The 12,553-nt window shown below is 36.7% G+C and overlaps 1 long non-coding RNA gene across 4 annotated transcripts in view; it reads right to left on the bottom strand.

The window, feature by feature from the left end:
• Positions 1-12,553, bottom strand: part of LOC141490761 (uncharacterized) — a 733,557-nt gene that overhangs the window by 462,898 nt on the left and 258,106 nt on the right. The window lies entirely within an intron of this gene.

The following is a 12,553-nucleotide window of genomic DNA, read 5'->3' as shown; positions in this document are numbered from 1 at the left end:
GCTGACTATGAACTTTGATCAGAAACCATGGAAGGTTTCTGAGGAGGGGTATGATATAATTTACTTCAAAGAATGCATCATAATCCCATTCTTGAGGAGAAAAAGCATCTTTGGAGGACCAAGGAACTACACATGCTGATAGGGGGATGTTTCAGAGGCTACCAATCTACAACTAAAATTGTCTTCTCCCTGTAAAGCAGAAGTCACCCCAGTGAAAATCTACTACAGACCAACAGGACCACATGCATTCAGAATCATCTCAGTCCCATCTCACTCTACCCTAGCCTTAACACTCACATCCTCTTTTTCTAACTCAGAATTCAGGAAATAAGCTGCTCCTAATAATATTATTTATTAATTACTAAATATTGGAAAGTGGTTGTTTTGGAAAGCTATCTGAATTATGGCATATAGCACTATTTTGGAGACGCCTATCTCTTGGGGACAAATGGACCAGCTAATCAGTAAAGCCATGTTAATAAAAGACTACAAAGAGTCCCCCCACACCTCATTTGCAAAAGCCTGCTCTACCAGCAAATTTGATGATAAGATACACTGGTCTGAGGGTGTTCAGCAAATAACTTATGATTGGCAAAATAAACAAACATAATACCAATCAATTCCAACCAAAATATTCCTACCTAAGGTGGTGACTGGAGAGATTGAAAGTTATCCATTGAGAACTAATGAAGCAATAGGCCCCCACACTGCCTGCTCTTATAACGCAGGTGGCTGGGGACCAAATGAACAGCCCTCCTCGGCTTTGTTGTTGTTCATTGGCAGAAGTAACTAAGAATAAATTTTATCTCCTATTCCCCTAAAAACAAGCAATATGTGCTCTCTATATACATGAATTCTCAGGTTTCAACACTGAAAATTATTCTTTCATTCTACAGACTTGGAAAACCTTCCCAATGTCACCCTTCCCAAAATAGCCATGGTTCCTTAATTAATTAAATATGTTGGTTTATTTCTTGATTCCCCCATTAATACTGTCCTTCAATAACTCATGAAAAGAAGGACACTGGTCTCTTGAAGACAATTTGAAGGAGTATGAGTCAAAAGGAATTCTAAGACAGTCTCAGTAAAGGATTCTGTGTCCAGCATTCAAGGATCAGGTTAACCTAGAAAAGTTCTGAGAATCACATCATTTAATCTGGAAAAAATAATGATAATAATAATAATAACAATAATAACAATAATAATATATGAAATCTCTATATTTTTCACAAAGCATTTCATATACAGTATTCTGGTTGAGTTACTATACCCCATGAGACAAGCTATCAACCCAATTTTATAGAAAAAAAGGAAACTGAGGCTCAGAGATAGTAAATGAACCCATAATAATTATCAGAGATAGGATTCAAAGCCAAGCCCTTCTTGACTCCAAGTTTACTTTGGCCTTCTACCCACAGCAACTCATAAGGCTCAAGCATGGGAAGGACTGCAGTCTACATCAACAGAGGGAGGATTCACACCAAAGACATCAAAGATCTACTAAAATGTTAAAACAATAAGCATATTCAGTTTTTAAGATAATATTACCTTTCCAACAAAGAAAAGTTTAAAAAAGGGGGAGAGGAATCATAGGATCAGAAATTTAGAGCCAGAAGAGGACTCAGAGGGCATGATTGTTTTGTTCAGTCCTTTCAGTTATGTCCGACCCTCTTTGACCTTATTGGTATTTTCTTGGCAAAGATACTACAATGGTTTGTCAATTCCTTCTCCAGTTTACTCTTCAGAGGATGAAACTTAGAGAAACAGTTTTTGTCCAGAGTCACACAACTGTAACTTAGATCTTCCTAACTCTGAGCCCACTGTACCCACTGCACCACCTTGTCACCACTTTGGTCTAGATGGCCACTGAGGAACCTTCCAACTTTTGGAACTCTGTGATTCTTTGATGTGTTTTATGTGAACATAGATTTAGCTCCAGGACTCTCTTCCAGGTCCTCTTGACAGTATGCTAAGTTTCCCAATTAGGAACTACCTCTCCTAATGCAGATTGGTATCTCCCAGCACAAGTCCCATTTACATGAATGTATCTGGTTTTCTGTTCAGACAGTAACTTAGCCATTCTCTCTGAAAATGAAAGATGATGATAACTTTGGAAAACTCTTCAAAATACCTAACTCAGAAATAAATCCATTAAGCTTATAGTGTGTTTCTGAGTATTTATTTTGCCTTTGCTGTTAATCATAAGAAAAGCTCCTTCTGCTTAAACAAGAGCTGTTTGCCACTGTTCTACTCTCCTCCCACTTGATCCTAGATCAAGGTCATCCTGCTAAATGTGTTTCTGACATGACAATCACTTCCCTTTCATGGCCACAAACCATAATGTCCTAAACACAGGAATATGATTTTATTGCAAAAGCTGCTAGAAAGAGAATTCTGACTCAAGCACAAATACCTGTAATAATAGTGAAGGAAAAACAGGAAATTACGGGCAAAGTAAATTGCTTTTTTGTATAAATACTGTTTTTTCCCAAGGTCTTCTCAATGTAAAAGCCCCACTTTTAAATTACTTAAGTCCCTTCACCCTCTTTTTTAAAATTCTCTTTTGCCTTTTCAAGGCTTCACCTGCTCCTTCATTAATAGTCAAAGTTAGAAAGCAAACTAAATTAACCCTTTTCCCCAAATGGCCTTAACATCCCTACCCTCCACTAGTTAGTCATCAGACCATCTATGGCAAAGGAGTTGACACAGACAGAATGAAGAATAAAAAAAAAGAGATATCCAGGAGGAACATATATCAATCACTGTTGTTTAGTTTTGTTTCTTTATACAAGGGAAAAACAGGAAACCTGTGATATTTAGTGCTGGGAAAAGAAGACCAAGGGAATATATGAAATAGAAAAAATAATTGTCTTCAAGTACTTGAAAGATTGTCAGATGGAAAAAGGATTAAGTCACCTCCCCCCACACCATTGGATCCAGAGAGAAAAGCTAATTTCCATGAATAGAAGTTATAGGGTAGTAGATTTTGTCACAATAGAAGAATGACTTTTCTAATTATTAGAACTTTTCCTAATGGGTTACCTGATAATATAAGGAGTTCCTTCTCATTAGAGGTAATTAAGTAGAGATTTTAAGAACATCACAACTATCTTATCTTATCCTCTCTACCCTTCTGCCCCAATCCACATTTTTGGCAGAAGTTAAACTCAATTATTTATAAATTTATTACTAATGTTAGATTTTCTAAGTTTCTTTTACCCAGGCTCATAAGCTTTAAAATAACAGAACTAAAAATATGCAAATGATGTAGGGAGATGGAATAAAAATCCTCCCTCTTCATTGTTCTTTTTCACTTATTCATTTATTTTTTCAAATGTTTTACTTATTAATTTTTTCAACTACATGCAATGGTGGACTTTAGCAGTCTTTTTTTTGCAAGGTTTTGATCAAATGGGGACCAAACAAATAGCCCTCCTTGGCTTTGTTTTTCCTCACTGGCAGAAGTAACTGAGAATAAACTTTATCTCCTATTCCCCTAAAAAAAAAGAAAGCAACATGTGTTCTGTACATATGGATTCTAAGGTTACAATACTGAAAATTATCCTTTTATACTTCCCCAAATAGTCATGGTTTCTTAACTAATTAAATATGTGGCTAATATCTTGATTCTTCCCCATTAATACCCTCCTTTGATAACTCATGATAAGAAAGGCACTCTGGTCTCTTGAAGTCAATGTTGAAGGAGTATGAGCCTCCTTTCCCCCCCTCCATTTCTTCCCTCTACCCTCTCTGGATAGAAAGCAATCTAATATAGGCTATAAATACATACATACATACATACATACATACATAAGACCATGCTAAACATAGATGCAAATTAATAATGTTGTGAAAGAAGAATCAAATTAAAATGAGGGAAAAATTAGAGAGGAAACTAAACATAATACATAAGATAACTTTTAAAAATTGAAGATGGTACAGTAGATAGAGCATTGGCCCTGGAGTCAGGAGTACCTGAGTTCAAATCTGGCCTCAGACACTTAATAATTGCCTAGCTGTGTGGCCTTGGGCAAGCCACTTAACCCCATTGCCTTGCAAAAACAAAAACAAAAAAAAAATTGAAGATAGTAAACTTTCGTCTGCATTTAAACTCCATAATTCCTTCTCTGGATATGGATAGCTTTTCTTATCACAAGTCTTTTAGAATTAGCTTTGATAATTGTACTGCTAAAATGAACAAGTCCATCATAGTTTATCATCACTCAATGTTCCTGATAGTGTGTACAATGTTCTTCTGAGTTGTGCTCACTTTATTTAGCATTAGTTCAGTAAAGTCTTTCCAGACTATTCTGAAGTCCCATCCTTTATGATTTCTTTTAGAACAATTGTGTTTCATCACATTCATATACCCCAATTTGTAAGTCATTCCTCAATTGGTGGGCATCCCACCAATTTCCAATTCTTTGCCACTATGAAAAGAACTGTTGCAAATATTTTTGTTTATGTGGGGTTTTTACCCCTTTTGTAATCTCTTTGGGATATAGCCTATGGTTGGTATTACTAGGTCAAAAGGAATGCACAATTTTATTGTCCTTCAGGTGTAATTCCAAATTGTTCTCCAGAAAAAAAAAATATGGATCACTTCACATCTCCACCATTACTACCTTAGTGTCCCAATTTTCCCACATCCCCTACATCATTGATAATTTTCCATTTTAGTCACATTGGTCTATCCGATAACTGTGAGGTGGTAACTCAGAGTTGTTATAATTTATATTTCTCTAATCAATAATAATTTAGCTCCTCACTCCTCTTAAGCAGTTTCCATATTATTTGATAAATGATCAATTTGAAAAATTTTAGCATGATAAAAGGTATTAGAGATCATCTGGACCAAATCCTTCATTTTACAGGTCAAGTACCTGAAGCACACAAGAGAATGAGGAAGAAGTCACCCTTTTTGATAATATGTGCATATTTCAAGTACTATGAGTTTGACTATAAAATAATGTTATCATTATTGACAACATGATGACAAAATATCGCCTCACAACACTGGCACACAAAAGGTTTTGGACATATGGTTGAATGGATGGAAAGAGAAAGAATGATCAAAGGGGAAGTGTGAGTCACCAACAAAGGTTTTTGTAAAGTGACTAAAGTCCATGGATGAGTGTAGAGTGGGCAGAATATTCAGAGAGGAGGAGATAATATGAACAAATGCACAGAAATGACAATTAGCAAGAAAAGGACAAAGAATACCTGAGCTTGGGTGTATAAAGGTTTTAAAGAGGGAGAAACACCATTCAACTTTAGATTACACTCTCCTATTCTGCTCAGAAAAATATAATTGGGAATTTTATGGCTGAGGCAAGAACCACAAAGGAAACCAGGAAATAGGCATGAATGAGTCATTATTTGAGAAGACAGAGCAAGGAAGAAGGTCACTCTAGACCACTATCTGGTAGCTTCCTATTTCAGTGGAAGAAATTAAGGGCAATGATCTACTGTGTCTGTTTCTACAAGACTATTCAAGTATTTTTGAGGTTCTTAAATGTGCTACCCTTAAAATTCCGTACCATGGAGGAAAAACCTCTTTTTCCTCCTACCTTAGTTACACCTGTGACTGCTTACCTTTCAGATTCACTGCCGGTAATTTTCACCATGACCAAAGAGCATTCCATTGTTTGCCATACCATTTCCTGTTTTCCTGAGTGCAAGGACCAAAGTGAATCTCTACTGTTTTTTTTTTGCCCCTTTCTCTCTTCCCATACCAACACAAAGACATACGCCACATTATTCTGAATATAGGAGGTCCTTAAAAGATGCTAATTAACCAAATTTTGATTAACCAATTTTTGATCTCAGTGTATTTGGAGACATTCTATAAACTGAGGGATAGAAAACTATCCTTTTTCCCCATCATTGCCTTATCTTCACTTATCTGTATATATGGACATCATCACCACTGTACCATTCATCCCAAGAGAAAGTCAGTATCTTGAAATCAGAAACTGTCATTTTTATTTCTGTATTTCAAGTGAGCTTGTAATGAAAGTTTGAATGGAGTTTTATCAATCAACATTCTCTCAGCTGATTCTGAGTTTTTGGAAAATCTAGAAAGATTATATGGTTGTCCTTTCTTCTCCTCACTGCAGATAGAGATTTTTGCCTTGGATCTTTTTTCTTAGTACTTAGCAGTTTCATCAGAATTTTATCACTAATGACAAAAACTAAAAACAAACAAATTTCTGTCCTATCAATTTCCCTGAGGGAAAAAAATGTTAAAAATGTTTAAAGCTTTTCTCATCATATCAAATAGCTATAAGCATCAATATGCCTTGCCATGCCAAGAGACAAGTAGTTTAATATATTGTTTTCTGTTTCCCTTTTTTAAATAAAGAAAGAAATAATCTTCCTGGGGGGAAATATGATAGGTTTTACTTTAGCCCTGTAACAGCCAGAAGTCCATGACTTATCTGCCATATTTGTCTAATTAAGCTATGTCAACTGTTGGTATTGACTAAAAACTTGCATGTGTCAAAAGCTGGGAAAAAATACTTCTAAAGCTTCTTGGAAGCCAAGTTACCATAAACTGAAATTGAGTGCAGGCAGACTCACACTGTAAAATCCATTTACAAGCCAGAGCTGTTTTATGTAAGGATTTACCAGGGATGGTAACTAGTCATCAGAGTCTGATAATAGGGTTTTACCTGAATTTCATTCCAAAAAGCTCTTCAGGTTTCCACTAATACATTTCAGCTGATTAAGGACTGGTTTTGTGATGACACACAAAATTAATCCAAAGTTCTAGCCAAAAGAAATTTGTCATGGTGTTAGGTTTCCAGAAAATAAGTGTATACATGAAAACGGAAGAATTTTTTTTAACATCTTGTCATGAATACTAGTGTTTTGGGATTGCAAATAGGGAAGAATATTCAGCTTCAATATATGAATGTGTGTATGATGTGTTATGTATGTTCGGTCCATTTTTAAAAGAGAATGTGACAGAGCTTCAAAACAGCCTTTTCATTACAGATCAGTTATAATATAATAATACAAACGACACCCTCTCAGAGGCCAACAGCCAGCAAAAACATATTTCCATTTTAACGCCTTTAGATGATCAAAGCATCCGCTTAATATAATCAGCTCAAATCCATTTACCAGCAGGCCGACCACTGTGCCCAGGGACTGTTTTCCTTTCCAGCCCTATCTATTCTGGAACAGGTGCTCTAATGGTAAATTAATTAGCGTGTGGAGATGCACCTTGTTCTCCATCTCCCCAGGCCTCTTGTGGGTCAGGGCCTTGCAGAAAATGCCATCTGGGCAGAGTTTCCCCTAGAGGAACAATCAAAGCCTGCAGACTGCAGACGACAGAGGAAGGTTCATGGGACAATTAACCTTATTAGTCCTCATTTTCCCAGTATATAGTGTGTCAACACGTTAGCTCCATAAATAAGGTGCTTCAGAAACCCAGCCAAAGAAATGGCTTTTATGCGTTGTTAAAACTCTTAAAAACCCTCCAGAAAAAAAAAAGGAAAAAAAACTTAGATGATTCAGATGGAATGAGAGGAACTCATTTAATTATCATTCTGGCATATTACCACAAGGGGTTGGTAAAGAAGAATGAACTATCTGAGATACAGATTTCAAAATCTGTTTTGGAAATTGATGGCCTATGACTTATTGGATGCAGGGAGAATTAGAAGACAATTTCTTTACCAGGTTTTCCTAATATTTCTCTCCCAGGATTAATGCCTCTTATAGATATATCTCAGAAGCATCTGGACTACTTAAGAAAATGGAGTTCTTTTGCAGTTTTTATTCCTGATTTCTTCCCCATCTCAATTCTACACATAATACCCTATTGTCTTGGGAATCCAAATGAAAATCTATCAGCCCCTGGTTATTACAAATTCAACACATACTTAGGATCACTTTTTTATCCAAGTAGGTTTAATTAAACACTTCACAGATGATTTTTTGCAACCTGATGCAAAAGTGCCGATCATTCAAATTGTTCTTGAGGAATTTTAAGTGTTTTTTGAGAAATGACAGGGTCAGTTTGCTTTCATATGAATTTCTTCAAAGACAATTTGTCTTTGGCTTGATTATTAAGAGAGCTACATGGCAGAGGAGATGACATGATTTGATTAGAGCCAAGAAGACATCTTCTCCAAATCCCTCATCTGACATGTACTGTATGTACCATTGTGAGCCAGTCACTTAACCACTCTTATGTTCTTGACAAATCTAAAACTCTTGAAGTTAGAGACGAGTTGTTGACATCCAAGGTAGGAGCCTCCATATTCCCTACATCAATAAATTCACATCTTAAGTACATATACATATACATAGATGAGTATATTATGCATAACACACAAACACAGGTATATATACAGTATATTTATATATCCATATAAATGTATATAATATAATTTATATATACATTTGTGTGTTTTGTGTATATATACATATCCAAAGTATTTATGTGTATGTATATATATATACATACATATAATATGTGTATGTGTGTGTGTGTAGCTTTTTCATTTATCAATAAGAAAGTACATGACTCAACACTCCAAGCTAATTCAGTTACTCAATTCAGAATTTAGAGTTTCAACCTGTAAAAACATTCTCTCAACTGCTGACTCTCCCTCTTTTGCAGCATCCATAGACAGTTCCAGTGGGGACTCCAGAATCACCACTGGGTTAATGATGTGTTTGGATGATCACTGACAACATGAGCAGCTTTGTCTTTTTCCATTACAGTCTGTGTTGATTCACATGTGAGTTGAAAATATTTGCAAACTCTAACTGTTTGACATTAAGGACTGGGAACTCATCTAATTCTTCCCAAAGCTTATTCTTAGTTAGAAGCAATAGTGGAATGACTTACTTCTTGCTTTGTTTTATTAAAATAGACATTAGATGCCGCTGCTTTCACTCAGAGTAAATTCTTAGGGACACAATTTTGAGGACATAAGCAAAAACACACTGGTGGGTAAAATGTGAGCTTTTATTCTTCTTGTCATTGCTCATAGACATGCAATCATCCATTTAGAGCTAGAAAGGAACTGAGTCCAACTCCTTCATTTTACAGAGAAGTAAATAGAGGCCTGGAAAAGGATTTGCTGACATTCACATGATACCATTCAATGGGAAAACTGGGTTTCAAGTCTAGGTTCTCCTACGCCAAATCCAGTCACCCTGTCTCTGCCCCACATTCTTCCTCCTGCCCCATGAATTCCTGAATCTTTTGTATCATTTTCCTCATTTAAACTTCCAAACTCAGATTTCCTTTTGCCTTTCTATTACTCTTCTCCCTAGACTTCTCCCTTTATTGAAATCATTCTTGTAGTCTTAAAAACCCCACTTCAATCTCCATGACCATGAGAAAAGAGAGACAGTCTTTCACTCCCTTGCCTTCTCTTCTAGAAGGAACACCAGACAGCACCTGGAGCACAGATAACAGTCAATTGATCACGGCAACCATACAAATGACTCACATCCCCTGCATATCACACAAAAACTTTCCCACGCGTGCATCTCTGAGTAAAAGAGAAAGGATCAGTCAGCAAGTATTTATTAAGAAGTTACTATTTACCTGACACTGTATTAAAACATGAGAATACAAAGAAAGGCATATATAGTCCCTGTTCTCAAGGAGCTTACAGTCTAATGAAAAGACAGCATTCAAATACAAATGAAAAATATACAAAACAATTTGGATGTAGTCTCGGAGGGAAGGCACAAAGATTAAGGAGGACTGGAAAAGACTTCTTACAGGTAAGACTTCAGCTGAGAAGTGAAGTCAGGGAAGCCAGAAGACAGAGATGAGGAGGGAGAGTGCTCCAGGCAGAGGGACAACCACTGAGAGCAGAGGGACAACCACTGAAACCACTCATTCAGGAAATGGAAAGTTCTGTGCTAAGAATGGTAAGAAGGTCAATGTCAATGGATCAAAGAGAATATAGAAGGGAAAAAGATAAGACTGAAAAAGGAGCAAGGTGCCTGGATCTAAAGGAATTTTAAATCCAGAGGGCTTTTATTCGTTTCTGGAGATAACAGGGAGTCATTGGAGTTTATTGAATAGGGAGGTGATAAGGTAAAAATTGTGCTTTAATTTCACTTTGACTAAGTTTAAGATGAATTGGAGTGAAGAAATATGAAGCAGGAAGACCAAAAGAAAAATCCTTATATCAACACTGTGCTGACTGTTGAAGGGATACAAAAAAAGGTAAAATTATGGTCCCTACTTTCAAGGAGTAGATTCAAGAAACAGATAGACAGATAGATAGATAAATTTGTTAGAGTGAAAGCATTAGTATAGGATAGAGGAGGATAGGAGGATAATAAAATATTAATAATAAGGTGGGATGGATTGAATTTTGAGGGAATCAGGAGAAAGAGAGAAAGCAAGGGGCAGCTAGGTGTAGCAGTGGATAGAGCAGCGGCCTTGGAGTCAGGAGTACCTGAGTTCAAATCCAGTCTCAGACACTTAATAATTACCTAGGTGTGTGGTCTTGGGCAAGCCATTTAACCCCACTTGCCTTGAAAAAACCTAAAGAGAGAGAGAGAGAGAGAGAGAGAGAGAGAGAGAGAGAGAGAGAGAGAGCGCGAGAGCACAAACCCAGCACTCTAACTACAATTGCCTTAATAACATGTAAATAATTAGGTATCTAAATCTGACCAGGATTAATGATTATTTCATATCCTTAGTTCAATTCTATTTCCTCAGTATAGCCATGTCCCCTAATTCATTGCCACTATTGTGACTCTATTTCTCTGTATTTCAGTTTCTTCACCTATCAAGGTATTGGATTGTCATTAGAAGGGCAACTAGGTCTAGTGGAATATTAGTATTCAACATATTCAAAATATTCAACATAAAGTCAGAAGAGGTTGAGGCTTGAATGCTTGCTCTGAAGCTTGATGTCTAGCTCAGTGACTTTAGTAAAATGAAAAAGGTAAAATTTAAAAGATTTGATTTATTGAGAATAAAAATTAATATAAATTCATAATTTATCTTCCTTTTCACTTAAAAAAATGAGTCTTAGTAACAGCCTTAGCCCAAATCCTTAGTATAGGATTGTATTCACCTCTGGTAACTCCAATTCTGGAAGAGCATTAAAAATTGGACAGTATTCAAAGAAAGACAAATACAATAGAGAAGGACTTCAAGTTTGTGCCATATGAATAGTGATTGCACTGGTTTAGTCTGGAAAGGAGAAGATCAGGACGAATAAGTCTTCAAGTATCTGAAAAGCTGCCATATGAAAGAAGTATTAGCCTTGTTCTCTTTGGCCCCCCAAGGCCAGAACTCAAAACAATACATGTGAAATAACAAAGAAATAGATTTAGGCATAATGTCAGGGAAAATTTCCTAAGTACAAGAGCTATCCAAAAGTGAAACAGTCTGCCTCAGAACCCTGTAGATTCCTCTTCATTGAAGGTCTTTAAACAATGGCTAGATAAGCACTCTACAGTTTTGTTTCTGCAGGGATTTGTCCCAGGGAACAGACTGAATAAAATAAATAACCAACTCATTAGTGAAAAAAAAATTTGCTAAGTATTTACTATATGCTAAACTCTGCATTAAGTGCTAAAAAGGGGGGGAAAGCAAACACAAACTCCAAAAATGTCCCTCCCTTAAAGAGCTTGCATCTTCTGGAAGAGACCACACAAAGGAGATTGGTGACTTGGAAGGTGGACTTTAGTCTGAAAGTTACAGGCATAGAACATAATACCAAAGATGAACATTGACACATCTTATTCATGATCAGTGGCTGAGTTCCCTTGATAATACTTCATGGTTCCAGAACTGGAAGAGGGAGGAAAAAAAGAAAAGGCTACTCCCAGGGTAGCAAGATAACTGGCAAGGAGTCTGAGAGAAAGAGTGAAATCAAGTATGAGGTAGTCCTGAAATAATCTTCCCAAGAGGGGCAGTCACTAATCTAGAGAGTGAGCTACCAGTTCAGAAGTTCCTCCAGGTCATGGTCTCCAGTAATCTGCAATGGCAAAGTTGGTAGGACCAAATGATGGTCCTTTGGTCTGTGATAACAGAATTAAAAGTAGCAAGAGGTAAGAAGCTGGTGAGAAAACAATGTATGCTTCCTCCTCCTCCCACAGGTAATTTCTAGAAGTTGACCACAACTTATCAAAATCCCCTGAACTATACCCATTGGTCAAAGGAAGCACAGAGTTGTCTTAATTAATATAACAGGCTGCCATGAGGTGACAGAGAATGAATCATGGCAAACTGAGAATACATTTAAATATTCTCTCTGCATCCAAGCTGTTTAGCTGCTAGAATCATCCTCTTTCTCTGTCCCTGAACTAAAGAAGTGGAAGGAACAGCGGGGGAGGTTAACAGATGCATCTGGAAAAAAAGAAGAGACACTAAGAAAACATGCAGAGGAGCAGCCATGGGGTACAAGATACAACAGGGACAATTCACTAAAGGCAGCTAGAAAAGGTGAATAATACAGAAGACAGAGCTTAGCTGAGTAAATGAAACAGAAAAGATAGACTCAGAAAGCCAACATTTCTCTGCATTCCAGAGATATTTACCAAGGAAGACATA

This window comes from Macrotis lagotis, chromosome 6 (assembly GCF_037893015.1).
Source record: "Macrotis lagotis isolate mMagLag1 chromosome 6, bilby.v1.9.chrom.fasta, whole genome shotgun sequence".
Classification (NCBI taxonomy): domain Eukaryota; kingdom Metazoa; phylum Chordata; class Mammalia; order Peramelemorphia; family Peramelidae; genus Macrotis; species Macrotis lagotis.
The sequence above is the reverse complement of the archived record's forward strand: the minus strand, read 5'-3'. Positions and strand labels throughout refer to the sequence as shown.